Raw genomic sequence first — 20,675 nt, 5'->3', positions numbered from 1 at the left:
CTCACATGTCACCACCCAACTCTTTAAAATATTCATAGACTGTGTAAGCTTTTTTCATTATATTCAAAAAACAGTGGTTCTTTTCTTTCTGACAAGCGTTAGGTCATGAATTCAAACAGGGAGATGCATTTTATGAATTTGCGATGTCATTATTCTATCACTGTGCATCGCTTCTTACGCAGAGCGAGGAACCTACAATGTACACCACATCACCAAAAGTATGTGAAAACCTCTTCAAATTAGTGGACTCGGCTATTTTAGCCACACCCGTTGCTCACAGATATATAAAATCGAGCACACAGCTATGCAATTTCCATAGACAAACATTGTCAGTAAATAGGATGCCTCCTTTTCAACAAGTCAGTTCCTCAAATGTCTGCCCTGGTCAACTGTAAGTGCTGTTATTGTGAAGTGGAAACTTCTAGGAGCAACAGCGAAGTGGTAGGCCACACAAGCTCACAGAACCGGACTGCCCGAGTGCTGAAGCACATGCATAATGCTTAAAAAACCACTCACTGTCAAGTTCCAAACTACCTTTGGATGCAGCTTCAGCACACTAACTGTTTGTCAGCACAATAACTGTTTGTCGGGAGCTTAATGAAATGGGTTTCCGTGGCAGAGCAGCAGCATACAAGCCTAAGATCACCATATCCAATACCAAGCGTCAGCTAGAGTGGTGTAAAGTTCGCCGCCATTGGACTCTGGAGCAGTTGAAATGCGTTCTCTGGAGTGATGTATCACGCTTCACCATCTGGTAATCTAAAGGACAAATCTGAGTTTGGCGGATGCAAGGAGAACGCTATCTGCCCCAATGCATAGTGTCAACTGTATAGTTTGGCGGAGGAGGAATAATGCTCTGGGGCTGTTTTTCATGGTTCAGACTAGGCCCCTTAGTTCTAGTGAAGGGAAATTATAATGCTATAGCATACAATCATTCTAACATTCTAGACAATATTGTGCTTCCAACTTTGTGGCAACAGTTTGGGGAAGGTCCTTTCCTGTTTCAGCATGACAAGTCCAAACAGAAATGGTTTGTCGAGATTGACTGAGCCTGCACAGAGCCCTGACCTCAACCCCATTGAACACCTTTTGGATGAATTGGAATGCTGACTGCGAGCCAGGCCCAACATCAGTGCCCGACCTCACTAATGTTCTTGTGGCTGAATGGAAGCAAGTACCCGCAGCAATGTTACAACATCTAGTGGAAATCCTTCCCAACAGAGAGGAGGCTGGTATAGCAGCAAAGGGGGGACCAATTCCTTATTAATGCCCATGATTTTGGAATGAGATGTTCGACGAGCAGGTGTCCACATACTTTTGGTCATGTAGTGTATCTGACTATCTTGACACATATTTAGGCTAGTAATTTATACTTTTACTTAGATTTTAACAGTACAGTAGGTTGTGTTGAGAACACTTGAATGTCTTTGCACCAGAGAGTTAATGAGAGTAACTTATACAGAGTTCCGCATGGTCTCACCATGTGTGGGTGTTTTATTGCTTCACAGAATCTCTGAGATGAACTCAGACATAAAATTGTATTTGCCTTTTTTGTTCTGAACCAATTAGAATTCATTTGGCGAATCTCCAGTCGCAGGATTTAGATTGAATTGGTGGTCAGATAGACGGTTGTGTTTAAAGTGATCTTTCTTTAGGACAGTTTACTTGGTGTTATAAGGATATGGTAATGCATATTATAACTAGGTCTATCAACTGTTTGACAATCTCTTCAGAGTGATGTTTCCCAAAACAATTCTCCTAAGGGCCTGAAAAATTCTGATATTATTTGTCATATCATTATGTTTATTAGTAGACTAGTCCTCAATGTCATTGCATGCCATTGCATATAGGTCTATTGGCGTAAAAAATCAAATATGCACTCTATTACTCTTTGGCTATTATTCTCTCTATCCATCACCCCCATTTATAATCCCCACAAAGTCTATTAAATGGAATTGAGGATAGCTCATTAGAATTTGCTTTTTATATTTTTTCTCTGAACATACTGGACATAAATTAAGCGATGTTTTTTTGTTCACTCAGTAGGGAAGGAAAGATTTCACCCACATGTAACGTGCTCCCATTTACTCATCTCTTCCTATCTTTTTTTCTTTAACAGAAATCATTATGGAAAGGCAGGAATTGCAGATGAGCGATATTCTCAGCGCCTTTGTAGTTGGTTTTCACTTTAGGGGTGTACGGCAGAGGAGGCTGGTGGGAGGATGGGCTCATTATAATGGCTGGAATTAAATAAATGAAACAGTACCAAACACTTCAAACATATAATTGAAACCATGTGTTTGACTCAGTTCCATTCATTCCATTCCAGCCACTACAATGAGCCCGTCCTCCTATAGCTACTGTAGCATCCTAAGGCCGAGACTGTCATCAGAGTGCCAGTGAAGTCCCTGAAGAGTGATGACAGATGGAAGGGAGAATGATTACAAATGTAGCCTAGGTCTCTCGTGTGTGTCCTTCTGATGAGGGCATCACCTCATCTAGAGGAAGTGTCTATACATATCCATCCAGTGAGACCAATATGTAATGTGCATATCCTATACCGCATATCTCCCTTATTATCATACATGAGAAGAGAAGCCAAAGGACATTCATATTCACCATGTCCTAATAAGGAACCCCAGTTCTCAAAAGTGCCTAAAGTTCTGTACCCCACAATGAGTTTATGAGGATAATGTGTGAGGCTTAGCTCTTTATTAATAACTTTGCATACTTATCCTTCATATCTCACCTTAGTGTTTGTAAGCGTGACCATAATGTTTTTTAAGGGATAGCATTGTATTTGATTGTATTTCCTTACTTAGTTCTGGGCATTGCTCATCCCTCAGTGGGTTGCATAGAATGTCTATTTCAGAGGTGTGTAACTATGTGTATGTATGTGTGAGTGCGTGAGGGGTGTTGCGCGTGCAGGCGCTGTGTGTGTGTGTGAGCACAGCTCCTCTCATTCACAGGTAAGATAAAAGTGTTGGTCCCAACTCTGGCGCTCCTGGCTCACACACTGTTCAGAATCAATCTCCTCTTTAATACACAAGCCAGAGGAAGCAGTCAGACCATAAATAGACAGCTTCTCCTTTAATCTCCAGTAGAAAGATCTCACTTTACACTGCAGAAGAGAGGAGGAGCAGAGGAACAAAGACAAGAGCTGAGACAGGCGGCAGGTAGCCTAGAGGTTAAGAGCTTTGCGCCAGTAACCAAAAGGTTGCTGGTTTAAATCCCAGAGCCAATTAGGTCAAAATATTTCTCCATATGTCCTTGAGCAAGGCACTTAACCCTAATTGCTCCTGTAAGTTGCATTGGATAAGAGTGCCTGCTATATGACTAAAATGTAATTGCATGCCCTTGTTCACTGTGTGGGATGTTATTAAATAATACAACCTCCTAGTCTAACCAGCCTCATGCATGTATGAGTCAAGTTGAAATACTGCAGAAAACAGTGGCATGAACAACACCCATATACTGTTTTTATTACACTCATAATTGGTCCTAGCGTAACTGTCTGTCAACTAAATACTACTGTAATAATACTATTACTACACATGCACAGTGTAGCACCGAGGATGATAACAACACAGTATTGTGTTGTAGTGAGCCATACTCTGCATGCTGACAGCTGATGTAGAGCACTGCTTCTGTGGTAGCAGCCTCTTTTATGTATTCAATAAATATGGCATACGGTGTGAGTCTTTTCCAACCCCTTTAGGGATCTAAATACCCAAGCAGCCCATCTATTTAAATGACAAGATAAACTACACAAAGAATGATGGGAAAGAAAACTTGTGATACAAGGATATAGGGAAAATATTATTTGAGGTTATGTACGAACAAAAGCCCAATTGTGTGGCCCTGCTATTATGTGCTAATGTTATTACAATGTGAAAACATTGTTTTAGCAGCACATGATATTTAATATGCAAGGTGTAAGAATGTATCATTCAAATAGTGCTAAATTCCTGCAATAAATCAGTAGCGATAAAGAGAATGAGATTTGGTGAGAGCAGTTTAGCACTTCAGACTCTATTTTTGGCACAAGTAATTTCATTATAAGTGTGACTTGAATGTCTTTCAAACTTTATGCAGAAGTGGGATCAGTTATAGACTGTTCAATCCGATGCACCAAGTGTGAAACCAACATGACCCTGAACAGCCTCTACCCTTCAAAAGTCTGCTAAATGGTTACAGTATATAGTGTATATAGTCAAGTTATCGTTATTTTTTATGTTATTTTTCTCTATGTATTGTTGGGAAGGGCCCGTAAGTTAACATTTCACTGTTAGTCTACACCTGTTGTTTACTAAGCATGTAACAAATACAATTTGATTTTATTAGAATTTTAGCCAGTTTGCTACAGCAGGAAAATAATCCTGCAGCAACAGGAAATTTGAATATTTACGTGGATTATATTCCAAATGAATGGCTAGCTAGTTAGCGGTGGTGTGCGCTAATAGTGTTTCAATCGGTGACATCACTTGCTCTGAGACCTTGAAGTAGTGGTTCCCTTGCTCTGCAAGGGCTGTGGCTTTTGTGGAGCTATGGGTAACGATGCTTCGTGGGTGTCAGTTGTTGATGTGTGCAGTGGGTCCCTGGTTCGAGCCCGGGTATGGGCGAGGGGACGGACTAAAGTTATACTGTTACATTGATGCTGTTGACCCGGATCACTGGTTGCTGCGGAAAAGGAGGAGGTCAAAAGGGGGGTGAGTGTAACAGATGTGAAATGGCTAGCTAGTTAGCGGTGGTGCGCGCTAACTAGCACATCAGAGGCGGCTGCCTATAGACTGCTTATAGACATAGATTCGGAATCACTGGCCACTTTAATAATGTTCTGTATCTAGCATTACTCATCTCATATGTATAAACTGCACTCCACACTATTCTACGGTATCTTAGTCACTTTTAAATTGTGTTTACAAATTGCATCACCCATTTGATATGCATTTACTGTATTGTATTCTAGACTACACCACTGACTGTAAAAAAGCCATCTCCAGCACATCAGAGGCTGCTGCCTATAGACATAGATTATGTCTAATCTCTGGCCACTTTAAGGAAATTAAACACTAAGCACTTTAATAATGTCTCCGTATCTTGCATTACTCATCTCATATGTGTAAACTGTACTCTATACTATTCTACGATACCTTAGTCACTTTAATTGTTTGTAAATATTGCGTCACCCATCTCATATGTATATACTGTACTCCATACTATGCCACTGTATCTTAGTCCAATGCCGCTCCGACATACACTACCGTTCAAAAGTTTGGGGTCACTTAGAAATGTCCTTATTTTTTAAAGAAAAGCTTTTTTTTTGTCCATTAATATAACATCAAATGGATCAGAAATACAGTGTAGACATTGTTAATGTTTTTAATGACTGTTGTAGCTGGAAACAATGATGGAACAACAATTAATGGAATATCTACATAGGTGTACAGAGGCCCATTTTCAGCAACCATCAGTCCTGTGTTCCAATGGCACGTTGTATTAGCTAATCCAAGTTTATCATTTTAAAAGGCTCATTAGAAAACCCTTTCGCAATTATGTTAGCACATCTGAAAACTGTTGTTCTGATTAAAGAAGCAATAACATTGGCCTTTAGACTTGTTGAGTATCTGGAGCGTCAGCATTTGTGGGTTCGATTACAGGCTCAAAATGGCCAGAAAGAAAGTACTTTCTTCTGAAAATCGACAGTCTATTCTTGTCTGAGAAATTAAGGCTATTCCATGTGAGAAATTGCCAAGAAACTGAAAATCTCGTACAACGCTATGTACTACTCCCTTCACAGAACAGCGCAAACTGGCTCTAACCAGAATAGAAAGAGGACTGGGAGGCCCCGGTGCACAACTGAGCAAGAGGACAAGTACATTAGAGTGGCTAGTTTGAGAAACGGACGCCTCACAAGTCCTCAACTGGCAGATTCATGAAATAGTACCCTCAAAACACCAGTCTAACGTCAACAGTGAAGAGGCGACTCCGGGATGCTGGCCTTCTAGGCAGAGTTGCAAATACAAAGCCATATCTCAGACTGGCCAATACCAAGAAAAGACTAAGATGGGGAAAAAAACACAGACACTGGACCGAGGAAGATTGGAAAAAAGTGTTATGGACAGACTAATCTAAGTTTGAGTTGTTCGGATCACAAAGAAGAAAAATCGTGAGACGCGTAAAAAATTAAAGATGCTGGAGGAGTGCTTGATGCCATCTGTCAAGCATGGTGGAGGCAAAGTAATAGTCTGGGGGTGCTTTGGTGGTGGTAAAGTTGGAGATTTGTACAGGGTAACAGGGATCTTGAAGAAGGAAGACTATCACTCCATTTTGCAAAGCCATTCCGTACCCTGTGAATGGCACTTAATTGGAGCCAATTTCCTCCTACAACAGGACAATGACCCAAAGCACAGCTCCAAACTATGCAATAGCTATTTAGGGAAGCAGTCAGCTGGTATTCTGTTGAAAATGGAGTGGTCAGCACAGTCATCGGATCTCAACTAGAGGTCGACCGATTATGATTTTTCAACGCCGATACCGATACTGATTATTGGCGGGCCAAAAAAGCTGATGCCGATTAATCGGCCAATTTTTATTTATTTATTTGTAATAATGACAATTACACCAATACTGAACGAACACTTACTTTAACTTAATATAATAGATCAATAAAATCCATTTAGCCTCAAATAAATAATGAAACATTTTCAATTTGATTTAAATAATGCAAAAACAATGTGTTGGAGAAGAAAGTGAAAGTGCAATATGTGCTATGTAAGAAAGCTAACGTTTAAGTTCCTTGCTCAGAACATGAGAACATATGAAAGCTGGTGGTTCCTTTTAACATGAGTCTTCAATATTCCCAGGTAAGAAGTTTTAGGTTGCAGTTATTATAGTAATTATAGGACTATTTCCCTCTATACCATTTGTATTTCATTAACCTTTGACTATTGGATGTTCTTATAGGCACTTTAGTATTGCCAGTGTAATAGTATAGCTTCCGTCCCTCTCCTCGCCCCTACCTGGGCTCGAACCAGGAACACAACGAAAACAGCCACTCTCGAAGCAGCGTTACACATGCAGAGCAAGGGAAACAACCACTCCAAGGCTCAGAGCAAGTGACGTTTGAAACGCTATTAATGCGCTAACTAGCTAGCCATTTCACTTCGGTTACACCAGCCTCATCTCGGGAGTTGATAAACAGCCCAATGCTTGACACACAACGAAGAGCTGCTGGGAAAATTCACAAAAGTGCTGTTTGAATTCATGTTTATGCGCCTGCTTTGCCTACCGCTGAGTCAAATATCGAGATACTTGTATGCTCAGTCAGATTATATGCATCGCAGGACACGCTAGATAATATCTAGTAATATCATCAACCATGTGTAGTTAACTAGTGATTATGATTGATTGTTTTTTATAAGATAAGTTTAATGCTAGCTAGCAATTTACCATGGCTACCTGCATTCGAGTAACAGGCAGTCTCCTTGTGAAGTGCAACTAGAGAGAGGCAGGTCGTTATTGCGTTGGACTAGTTAACTGTAAAATTGCAAGATTGAATCCCCCGAGCTGACAAGGTGAAAATCTGTCATTCTGCCCCTGAACGAGGCAGTTAACCCACCGTTCCTAGGCCTTCATTGAAAATAAGAATCAGTTCTTAACTGACTTGCCTAGTTAAAAAAATTTTTTAAATAAAGCTGTAAAAAAAAAAAAAAAATATCTGCAAAATCGGTGTCACTCTGGTGTCCAAAAATACTGATTTCCGATTGTTATGAAAACTTGAAATTGGCCCTAATCAATCGGCCATTCCGATGAATCGGTCAACCTCTAAACTCAACCCTATTTAGTTGTTAAGCTGTTGTGGGAGCAGCTCATTTCATGTATGTATTTTGAAAAACAAGGACATTTCTAAGTGACCCCAAACTGTTCAACAGTAGTGTATACTGTATGTACAGTTGAAGTCGAAGGTTTACATACACTTAGGTTGTAGTCATTAAAACTAGTTTTTCAACCACTCCACAAAATCCTTGTTAACAAACTATAGTTTTGGTTTTGGCAAGTCGGTTGGGACATCTACTTCGTGCATGACACAAGTAATTTTTCCAACAATTGTTTACAGACTTATAATTCACTGTATCACAATTCCAGTGAGTCAGAAGTTTACATACACTAAACTGACTGTGCCTTTAAACAGCTTGGAAAATTCCAGAAAATTATGGCATGGCTTTAGAAGCTTCTAATAGGCTAATTGACATAATTTGAGTCAATTGGAGGTGTACCTGTGGATGTGTTTCAAGGCCTACCTTCAAACTCAGTGCCTGTAACGATTTTCGTTGGTGAAAGGAGAGGGGGACCAAAGTGCAGCGTGGTACGTATCCATAATACTTTTAATCCAGAATGAATACACAAACAGTTCTGACACTAACCAGGAAATAACTACCCACAACCCATAGTGGGTAAACAGGCTGCCTAAGTATGGTTCTCAATCAGAGACAACGATTGACAGCTGCCTCTGATTGGGAACCATACCAGGCCAAACACAGAAATACAAACCTAGAATACACAACATAGAATGCCCACAACAACTCACGCCCTGACCAAATTAAAACAGAGACATAAAAAAGGAACTGAGGTCAGGACGTGACAGTGTCTCTTTGCTTGACATCTTGGGGAAATTAAAATAAATCAGCCAAGACCTCAAAAAACAATTGTAGACATCCACAAGTCTGGTTCATCCTTCGGAGCAATTTCCAAACGCCTGAAGGTACCACGTTCATCTGTACAAACAATAGTACGCAAGTATAAACACCATGGGACCACGCAGCCGTCATACCGCTCAGGAAGGAGACGCGTTCTGTCTCCTAGAGATGGACGTACTTTTGTGCAAAAAGTGCAAATCAATCCCAGAACAACAGCAAAGGACCTTGTGAAGATTCTGGGGGAAACAGGTACAAAAGTATTTATATCCACAGTAAAACGAGTCCTATATCGACATAACCTAAAAGGCCACTCAGCAAGGAAGAAGCCACTGCTCCAAAATCGCCATAAAAAAGCCAGACTACGGTTTGCAACTGCACATGGGAACAAAGATTGTACTTTTTGGAGAAATGTCCTCTCGTCTGATGAAACAAAAATACAACTGTTTCGCCATAATGACCATCATTATGTTTGGAGGAAAAAGGGGAAGGCTTGCAAGCCGAATAACACTATCCCAAACGTGAAGCACGGGTGTGGCAGCATCATGGTTGGGGGGGTGCTTTGCTGCAGGTGTCACGTTCTGACCTTTATTTCCTTTGTTTTGTTATTATTTAGTATGGTCAGGGCGTGAGTTGCGGTGGGCAGTCTATGTTTGTTTTTCTATGATTTTGGGGATTTCTATGTTTTGGCCTGGTATGGTTCTCAATCAGAGGCAGGTGTCATTAGTTGTCTCTGTTTGTGAATCATACTTAGGTTGCCTGGGTTTTACTGTTTGTTTGTGGGTGATTGTCTATGTTAGTTGCTTGTGTCAGCACAGATCTTATGATAGCTTCACGGTCATTATTTGTTTATTGTTTTTGTACAGTTTATTTCGTGTTTTTCGTCATCTATTAAATGATGCATTCACACCACGCTGCGCATAGGTCCGCTTCTTACGACAATCGTGACAGCAGGAGGGATTGGTGCACTTCACAAAATAGATGGCATCATGAGGCAGGAAAGTTATGTGGATATATTGAAGCAACATCTCAAGACATCAGTCAGGAAGTTAAAGCTTGGTCACAAATGGATCTTCCAAATGGACAATGACCCCAAGCATACTTCCAAAGTTGTGGCAAAATGTCTTAAGGACAACAAAGTCAACGTATTGGAGTGGCCACCACAAAGCCCTGACCTCAATCCTATAGAACATTTTTCTTCCTTCCTTCTTAATCTTTACCCTCCCTGGATCACCTCTCTCCTCTCTGTATACAGCCCTGCATACAGAGACCCTGCATCCAACACTGGTGTGCCTCTCTGTATACAGCCCTGCATACAGAGACCCTGCATCCAACACTGGTGTGCCTCTCTGTATACAGCCCTGCATACAGAGACCCTGCATCCAACACTGGTGTGCCTCTCTGTATACAGCCCTGCATACAGAGACCCTGCATCCAACACTGGTGTGCCTCTCTGTATACAGCCCTGCATACAGAGACCCTGCATCCAACACTGGTGTGCCTCTCTGTATACAGCCCTGCATACAGAGACCCTGCATCCAACACTGGTGTGCCTCTCTGTATACAGCCCTGCATACAGAGACCCTGCATCCAACACTGGTGTGCCTCTCTGTATACAGCCCTGCATACAGAGACCCTGCATCCAACACTGGTGTGCCTCTCTGTATACAGCCCTGCATACAGAGACCCTGCATCCAACACTGGTGTGCCTCTCTGTGCGCTTTCCAAATAAACAATGTGTCAAAAGAGCCTGGGGACATTCTTTGTGTTTTCATGACCATTGCAGGAAACTTAATTTAATCCTGTGAGCATGGCCACTGCCAGTGAGCCCTAGACAGCCGCATAATGAAATCACACACAGGGAAAGCCCGACAGCCATCCCTGGGCCCTGCTGGGTCGGGAGCTATTTTAAGGCTCTGTGGGCTGTCTCTGCTGTCTCTGCTGCACGCTTTTCCTCAGCCTCCCTTCATCCTCGCCTGTTGTGTTTCCTAATTGCTAGTCGTGTTCCTCACTGTTGTTCACTCAGATAGATCCCGGTTGTTTAGTGAAGCCCAAGCGTTTTTTGGCCAAGTTCCTTCTCTGGAGAATCGTCTTCATCAGAATGTGCACAATGATTGGCTAAACAACTGTTCCTTGGCGCTCTGAGTGGAAGGGTGCATCCGCTCCCATTACCTCAAAGCTCAATGAAGGAAATGTAGGGTGGCTTTAATGTAATTCAATTTGTCTTCCCTCCTGTGTTCTTGATCAATTCCAGTTATATTGCAAGTGGAGCCGTGCCAAGCCTATCTGCAACAAGCCTATCTGCGCCAAGCCTATCTGCACCAAGCCTATCTGCGCCAAGCCTATCTGCACCAAGCCTATCTGCACTGTCAGCAGTTGCATATAGACTGATGTGTCCAGAAATATTCCTTTGTATTTTTAATCTCTTGACTCATTGCACGTGGTGAACAATATGCAAAACATTGCCTAATGTAATCGAACGTAGTCGACCGAAGCACATCAACCTTGCAATCAGCTGGAAGTGTTTGCCGTTCGCTCTGTGGTTCGGTTAGGACATATTGTGCAACTGTTTGTCACATGCAAATTGCATCAGTATTGAAAATAAAAACTGGAAGTACAAACCAATATACAGACCAGCGTCCTGGAAGTTGGGTTAACAAAACTAATCTGTGGAAATGTTGTGAAAATGTTCGAGCAGCAGAAGGACAAATCGCAAAGACAACCGGTAGAGCAAGTTTAAATGTAATCGTATTCAACATTCTTGTAAGGAACATTTACACAAGTACAGTGCCTTCGGAAAGTATTCAGGCCCCTTGACTTTTTCCACATTTTGTTACGTTACAGCCTTATTCTAAAATAGTTTTTTTTAAATCCGCATCTACACACAATATCCCATAATGACAAAGTGAAAACAGGTTTAAGTTTTTACCTTATTTACATAAGTATTCAGACCCTTTGGTATGAGACTTGAAATTGAGCTCAGGTGCATCCTGTTTCCATTGATCATCCTTGAGATGTTGCTACAACTTGATTGGAGTCCACCTGTGGTTAATTCAATTGATTGGACATGATTTGGAAAGGCACACACCTGTCTCTATAAGGTCCCACAGTTGACAGTGCATGTCAGAGCAAAAACCAAGCCATGAGGTTGAAGGAATTGTCCGTAGAGCTCTGAGACAGGACTGTGTCGAGGCACAGATCTGGGGAAGGGTACCAAAACATTTCTGCAGCATTGAAGGTCCCCAAGAACACAGTGGCTTACATCATTCCTAAATGGTAGAAGTTTGGAACCACCAAGACTCTTCCCAGAGCTGGACACACGGCCAAACTGAGCAATCGGGGGAGAAGGGCCTTGGTCAGGGAGGTGACCAAGAACCCAAGGGTCACTCTGACAGAGCTCTAGAGTTCCTCTGTGGAGATGGGAGAACATCCCAGAAGAACAAACATCTCTGCAGCACTCTACCAATCAGGTCTTTATGGTAGCCAGACGAAGCCACTCCTCAATAAGGGGCACATGACAGCCTGCTTGGAGTTTGTCAAAAGGCACCTATAGACTCTCAGACCATGAGAAACAATATTCTTTGGTGGGATGAAACCACGATTGAACTCTTTGGCAAAAATGTCTAAAAACCTGTTTTTGCTTTGTCATTATTTTCTTATTTTTTACCTTTATTTAACCAGGCAAGTCAGTTAAGAACACATTCTCATTTTCAATGACGGCCTGGGAACAGTGGGTTAACTGCCTGTTCAGGGGCAGAACGACAGATGTACCTTGTCAGCTCGGGGGTTTGAACTCGCAACCTTCCGGTTACTAGTCCAACGCTCTAACCACTAGGCCACGCTGCCGGGGGGTATTGTGTGTAGATTGATGAGGGGGAAAAAAACGTTTTAATCCATCCAAAATGTGGAAAAAGTCAAGGGATCTGAATACTTTCCGAATGCACCGTACCAATTAATTGTGTACCACAGCCCGATTAATCAGACTTAATGAAATACATTGTGTTTCCGTTGGATCTATAAGAACTCTAAATCTTCGTTGGTATTTAACGCATCATCTCAACACTTACATCACAAGAAAGAGAAGAAAGATAACTTTATTTTGATGGGTGTTCATTTTTTGGGGAATAAAAAAGTAATAATTAATACAGTTGAAATGTTTACAAATGAGTTTCTCTGAAATTAAAGCAATTTCCAAAAATGAACACTCGAATGATAGTGATTTTAGGTTTGATCTCGCAAACAATGTAAAAGAGCCAAGTGTGTTGATTTTTAATCCGAGGGTGTTCTGCTATTGACACACTTGTTGAATTATGCAAGAGAACGTGACAACATCAGTATTTAAGGATGCAGTCTAGACAGAGCAGGTGAGTGCAGGTAGGGTAGACAGAGTAAGTGAGTGCAGGTAGGGTAGACAGAGCAGGTGAGTGCAGGTAAGGTAGACAGAGCAGGTGAGTGCAGGTAAGGTAGACAGAGCAGGTGAGTGCAGGTAAGGTAGACAGAGCAGGTGAGTGCAGGTAAGGTAGACAGAGCAGGTGAGTGCAGGTAGGGTAGACAGAGTAAGTGAGTGCAGGTAAGGTAGACAGAGTAAGTGAGTGCAGGTAAGGTAGACAGAGTAAGTGAGTGCAGGTAGGGTAGACAGAGTAAGTGAGTGCAGGTAGGGTAGACAGAGTAAGTGAGTGCAGGTAGGGTAGACAGAGTAAGTGAGTGCAGGTAAGGTAGACAGAGTAAGTGAGTGCAGGTAAGGTAGACAGAGTAAGTGAGTGCAGGTAGGGTAGACAGAGTAAGTGAGTGCAGGTAGGGTAGACAGAGTAAGTGAGTGCAGGTAGGGTGGACAGAGTAAGTGAGTGCAGGTAGGGTAGACAGAGTAAGTGAGTGCAGGTAGGGTAGACAGAGTAAGTGATTGCAGGTAGGGTAGACAGAGCAAGTGTTTGGTGTTTGCAGCCCTGTCCCACTCCTTTATTTTAATGTATTAATATATTAAAATACACTTGGTGTATTTATGCAAATTAGGCACGTATCATTTTCTTTATTTTAACACAAAATATATAGATTTTGTTTTATTGATGTGCATCTATCATTCAGCAAAATGTGTCAAAAAAAGCCAGTAGGAGAATGCTGTTTAATATTGTGAAAGGCAAAGCAGAAAACATGTAGGGTAAATAGAGATGTTTTTTTTACATTCAGCATCACTACGTCAAGGGAAATGTAGTATTCTTTCCAACAAAGATATCTACATATATTTCAGGTTGTTGTGTATCCCTAGAAATAATCAGAATGGATGTAAACATAGCAGTTTTGAAAACATAGCTTGTCCCAAAAAAGTGGCCTCGTTGCACAATGGGGTAAATTGAGCATAGGGACAGGGTAATTGGGTGATGGTGTCCTGTGACAGTGGGTGATGGTGCTGGTAGGTCAAAAGTTGAATTCATGGGATGGGGGTTTGGTATTTTGTATATCTTAAATGTATGCCTACATTCAGCTGTAGATACTATATCTATGTTCAATATCACTTACCCTTCCATTACTTGACCAGTTGTCTGTGACAGGAATGTTGTTTCAATGTGCCAATTTGTAGGCAAGTTCTCTGCATATGAGGCTACTATGCCCATGAAACTAGTCTACGGAATTCTTGATGTATATAGTATTCATCATATAATCATGATCATATAAGATATTATGTGCATCTGCTACTCTATCATAGCCGCTCTTTCACACTGGTAGATATTTGTTTAATTTTTTGTCAATGTACCACTTCAGTGTCATTCAGTCTATTTTTTCATCCCTTCCTGCTGCTTGAATGGATTTCTTCCTTTCTCTGACTTCCTTGGCTGCTCTCTCAAGTGCCTTAACGGGGGCGCGTCCCCTGCTTGTTTTAAGTTTGTACAGTGCATTCGGAAAGTATTCAGGCCCCTTGACCTTTTCCACATGTATTCTAAAATTGATTACATTGTTTCTTTTCCCCAAACGTGATGTTTGGTATTCATGGTCTGAGAGTCTTTAGGTGCCTTTTGGCAAGCTCCAAATGGGCTGTCATGTGCCCTTTACTGAGGAGTGGCTCCTGTCTGGTCACACTACTATAACGGCCTGATTGGTGGAGTGCTGCAGAGATGGTTGTCCTTCTGGAAGGTTCTCCCAACTCCACAGAGGAACTCTACAGCTCTGTCAGAGTGACCATTGGGTTCTCGGTCACCTCCCTGATTAAGACCCTTCTCCCCCGATTGCTCAGTTTGGCCAGCTCTAGGAAGTGTCATGGTGGTTCCATTTAAGAATGATGGAGGCCACCGTGTTCTTGGGGTCCTTCAATGCTGCAGACATTTATTGGTACCCTTCCCCAGATCTCTGCCTCGACACAATCCTGTCTCAGAGCTCTACGGACAATTCCTTCAATCTCATGGCTTGGTTTTTGATCTGACTTCTACTGTCAACTGTGGGACCTTATAGACCGGTGTGTGCTTTTCCAAATCATGTCTAATCAATTGAATTTACCACAGGTGGACTCCAATCAAGTTGTAAAAACATCTCAAATGTGATCAATGGAAACAGGATGCACCTGAGCTCAATTTCGATTCTCATAGCAAAGGGTCTGAATACTTATGTAAACAAGGTTTATTTATTTATTTATTTATATTTTTAATACATTTGCCAAATTTCCAAAACCTGTTTTCACTTTGTCATTATGGGGTATAATGTGTAGATTGCTGAGGATTTTAAACATTTTTATACATTTTAGTATAAGGCTGTAACGTAACAAAATGTGGAAAAATTCAAAGAATCTGAACACTTTCCGAAGTCACCGTATACATAGGACATGATTGTGTCTGCTATGTAACAATAAAAATGCACTATATTGAGTTCATATGCATGACACATTGCAAAAATGCTATGCATAAAACTGACAAAATGTCATAATTTGTGTGGGGTATTGTGGCCATTGGCTCAACTTACCCCAAGGCAAACGTTTTAATTATATTAGTCCACACAGCTACAAGGATGCACTTTAATGCTAGGTTTCAGACCTAGCAGTGATCGCAACTGAAGTATAAAACCATCTTAAAATGATCTACTTTGGTTTAGATACAAGCATCATGAAACCTATAACACAATACATTTATTTTACTTTTGGAAAATCTGTTTTTTGGACCTAACTTGCTTATCACTTTTTCCATGTGTTTTCTTCCCTCACAGACTCCATGAAATGATGGCATCTTCCTAAATATATGAATTTTGTGTATGGTTTCCTGTAAACACTCTACCCTACAGTTCTCCCTCTAAATGAAATGCATCATGCATACTCCAACAGCACTGATAACATCTGCATAAATCATCCCTAGCACCAACATTATTTTCTGATTGTAAACAGACAGTGTTCCCTTTAGAGTAAACAAACACCCACCACTGTTGTCTCCGGGCAGCTTTAAAGTATCACACTGCGAAAATCCAGCTGATATACAATGCCCAGAGCTTACCCATGATGTTGCACAACGATTTAAGTCAATAAGTCATTGCTTTAGTATGTATATATTTGGGCTTTAAGTGGGACATCCGAAGTGGGAACTTATCCATGTCAATGCTGTGTGTTCCCCTTTTGACATGTCGTGCAATTACTTTTCACACTACGTTTCTTTTCAGGGCTGGGTTTTATTTGCATGTTTACCACCCACCAGCATGGGATTGTTTATTCATCAGAAACACCTGCAAAGTTCTTTCAATGTCCAATGTCCAAAGTTTCAATGTCCACTTGTGCGTCTAAGCCCTGGGGCAGATTAAAGTAGGGGATGCAAACATGTTTTTGCACCTTCACTTTTTTACCAGATAATTATCATAATCCATTTGATAATTTGTTCATATTTTTTAGCTAGTCTGTATTAAAAGTATATTTTATGAATTGTATAATTCGATTTGGCATCCCTGCTCCCCGTCACCCCAAGATGAATGGTTTTGACCACAAACGTTTTGGATCGCCACACGCGCCACTGCTTTGATTGGTGAAGCTAGAAAGCATTATTTCAAAAGTGTCTATCCTCTAATGAAAAGTCTCCTGTGAAAGAAGATTCAAAGAACTTGTTTATCTATATTGCTCTGCTGTTCTTACATTTGTATTGGGGTTTTGTCCAATGCGCTCAGGGTGTTGTTACATATCATTTGAGCAGTGTGTATCATGAGCAAAGTCATTGTAGCCTATCATTTCACTTTCCATGTGGGAACCATGAGCACGGCTGACTTGGCTTTGCTGTACCGCAGCCGAATAGCCTACCAGCATCCTACCAAAAATTGCACCTTGTCCCTTACAATGTAGAATAACGCATGTCTAAACCAAATCGTTCAGTAGTTATCCATATTACCAGAGCTTGATCTTATTATTTCAAACTATTACTATGGTTGATTCACGGCCACAATTTATGGAAGATGCCAAAACTTTGGAGATAACAATAGATGGCGAAGTCAAAGACAGGCTACTGATTTCATCTGTGGCGAAGTCAAAGATAGGCTACTGATTTCATCTGTGGCGAAGTCAAAGATAGGCTACTGATTTCATCTGTGGCGAAGTCAAAGATAGGCTACTGATTTCATCTGTGTCGAAGTCAAAGATAGGCTACTGATTTCATCTGTGGCGAAGTCAAAGATAGGCTACTGATTTCATCTGTGGCGAAGTCAAAGATAGGCTACTGATTTCATCTGTGGCGAAGTCAAAGATAGGCTACTGATTTCATCTGTGGCAAAGTTTCCCCTAAATGCTTATGACAAATCCATCTCCAGAAGCAGCCATAACCAGCTCACTAATCTTTTGAATAATATGTAAAACAGCAACAATAGATAACAGCTACTGTAGCTAGATAAGGTTAGCATGCTAGATTGACAGATTTCAGTGTCCTATTTGTTGTTGTGTCTCTCCACTACACATGGAATTCACAACAACGTTCACACCCCCAATTTGTGAATATGTACGAGTCTGTGTCCTTCTTCAGAGGTGCAACTAAACAAGCATTTCCGTTCTAGGACAGGAATTACTTCGAAATGGGGTTGGAAACTTCCTCTGGAGGGCACTTTTAAGGTTACCAAGCAGGAGAGAGGGAGCAGGAGAGAGAGGGAAAGGTTAGACTAGAGCAAGTCTGCTCCTCCACTGTTTCCTAGGGAATGGCTCCAATGTTTGCTTTTAATTTCCTCCATAAAAGGCCATGGTGTGAAATGTACACATTGAAGTGGACAGTACAGGCAAAGTAACTATGGAGGTGTGCTATCAAGTTATGACCAGAGAGAGAAGGACAAAGATGGACAGAAGAAACCACATCCTCCTACCTCTAGTTCTGGTACAGCTGAACACAAAGCCCATGCAGTGCTGAAAGGCAGAAGCAACGACTGCCATCTCCCAGTCAGCATAGTGAGATCAAAGGGAAAGATAGGTCAATGCTTAATTACTGCACAACCAGAATACCTTGGATTGATCTACTATCCAAATTACTTTATTGAAAACTGTTTCTGAAGATTACTTTAAGCTGTTTTTTTATGAGAAGTGAATATACTGAGGTAAGACCCAGACCAGGAGTTAAAAGGCCTTGGCGAGCAGAGGTTGTATTACTGATGGTCTATCAATAGCCATTAGCCATTTCCCATTCCCTGTTGCCCTGACAATTGTCTTCGCTAAGAAAGGGGAGAGAGAATATATACATCCTAGCAACAAGGTTAGTCTACTTAGCCCAGATGAGACCTCAGATGGTGAAAGGAGCAACACAGAGACCGTGGTAATCGATGGCTCCAATGGGTACTGTAAAAGGAACTGCACATTTGGGAGTCAATCATGTCTTCCTTGCCCCATTACTTAGCCCTTGTCATCAATAGCTCTGTTTGCTCATCCGTGGAAGAAAGACTATAGGGTTGCATGTCTTCAGAACCAGGGCTGAGACCTAGCATAGGAGCCAGAGGTAATGCTAAAGGGAGAAGCCTAATCTAAGGTACTCATCCCTGGAATCATGTCTAATGCATGCAAATTGTCTATTTAACTATGTATGAATAATTGAGGCCGATGATTAACTGTGGAATGGGATTCACCTAGGGATGCTGCTTTCTTTCTATCTCTCTTTCTGTCTGCTAATGGCTAGAGATGGGATGACCCCAGCCCCTCCCCAGCAGGCTCACACTTACGCTGATCCTTGATGATGGTCTGCATAGCATAGGGGAGATGTATTGAAACCAATAGCTACACCAACAATGTCAAACTGACTTTGACAGCAATTGATCAACTGGATCAACTATACATTTCCAATATATAACTCTTATTTTATTTTTATTTCTTATAATTTTTGTAATGTTTTATTTAATTTAAATTTGCTTTATTTAATGTCCTTGTCTATAACTGTTCTTTACTTTGTAATGTATTTGTACATATTATGTGCAACCCAGGAAAGTAGCTGCTGCATGTGCATATTGATTGCCAATATTGTTCAGCTGGTCACTAATATTTTGTAAATGGATAAGAGGAGTTGGTTTGGTTCTCCCTGAAGGTAAGCTAGATCCGTAATGTAAATGCATGTTCAACGTACAGAGAGGGAGACAATTTCTACAGTAAGCGACTGTACATAAAAACTAATATTGATTACTACTGAAAGATATCAAATCGAACAATTGTATTTCCACTTCAGGCGAATACTGTCCTTAGGGAATTTTTTCAGAATGTTTGTCAAATAAGGGCTGCAGGATGTTGCTTGTCAAAAGTGGTTTAAAAATGAAATAGTAGGAGACTGACAAGTTGTGACAACAAATAAGGGTGCTATGGCAATAATCCTTCCTGTCACCAGTCATGAATATATTTGTCACTACACTGTCATTGATTGGTGTGTTTGAGTTAAGCAGAAGGAACTGCTCAATAGCTTACTGATAGTCTCAAGGATTCACTAGCAGTAAATACACATTGGGATGTGTAGTTTCGTAGACTTCGGGGGCCATGGCATATTGATGATGAGGCAGTGTAGAGAAAATCTTTACACACTAATGCCACACAGTACCTAGGCTTTGTGCTTTCTGTCATTATTAAACCCATGCCGAGTACAAGGCTTATTTTACATTATGATTTGCAATGATGATCATTCAGATCAGGGATTTAAAGATTGGACGAGAGGTATCATTAAACAGAGGTTAGGCTGCTGAACCAAAACAAATACAAGTGATTAGTCAAGAGCAGCTTCATTTTAGTGGACCGGAAAAATTAAGTGTTGGTGTGCTTTGGGTTTTGACAAACTTGAACTTTGGGCATGTGCTACTCAAGTTGTGAGCAGAGAGGATCATCAAAAAGGACAGCTGTGTCTCTTGATAAAATACTGCCCATTGCTAAGCTCTGCTAGCATGTTGTGATAAACCTGGAAAGCCTCTTTCAGAAACATAAACAGTTTCCAAACCAGTGTGCACCTTTTAAAATACCTGACACAGCACTCGAAATTCAGGAAGAGAACATAAAGTCAATTCAACAAAAAAAACGTGAAAACTGTCAATGCGATTGTTACCCTACATACTGCACTGGTATGTATGCATCTATACCCTGACAGCTTTACTGCACCCTGCTTACAGTGTATATATGTGTCCAAGGCCCGTATCTACAAAGCATCTCAAAGTAGGAGTTTGTCCATATAATCTTATTCATTTGAATCTAAAAGGCTAAACTGATCCTGGATCAGCACTCCTGCTCTGAGAGGCTTTGTGGATACAGGTACAGGTCTAAATCCATGGGAAATATCTCATCAGATGGTCACAGAGAAACCATGTCACCACCACTTTTACAAAAGGCCCCTCCAATATCGCAGCTCTCTGAAAAAAACAATGTCTGTTCTTTCTTTCATACCAGTGAGCACACCTTTGATTTTTCCCCTCCTCTTTTGAAGCACACTGAGGTTGGCTCCAACACTCCAGGGTGATGGTGTGTGTGGGTGACTTTCCTCGCCGAGACAGAGGTGAACTCTCTCATAGCCTACTGTAAGGCATCATTCATCT

Source organism: Oncorhynchus gorbuscha, linkage group LG13 (assembly GCF_021184085.1).
Source record: "Oncorhynchus gorbuscha isolate QuinsamMale2020 ecotype Even-year linkage group LG13, OgorEven_v1.0, whole genome shotgun sequence".
Lineage (NCBI taxonomy): Eukaryota > Metazoa > Chordata > Actinopteri > Salmoniformes > Salmonidae > Oncorhynchus > Oncorhynchus gorbuscha.
Note: the sequence above shows the minus strand (reverse complement) of the source record.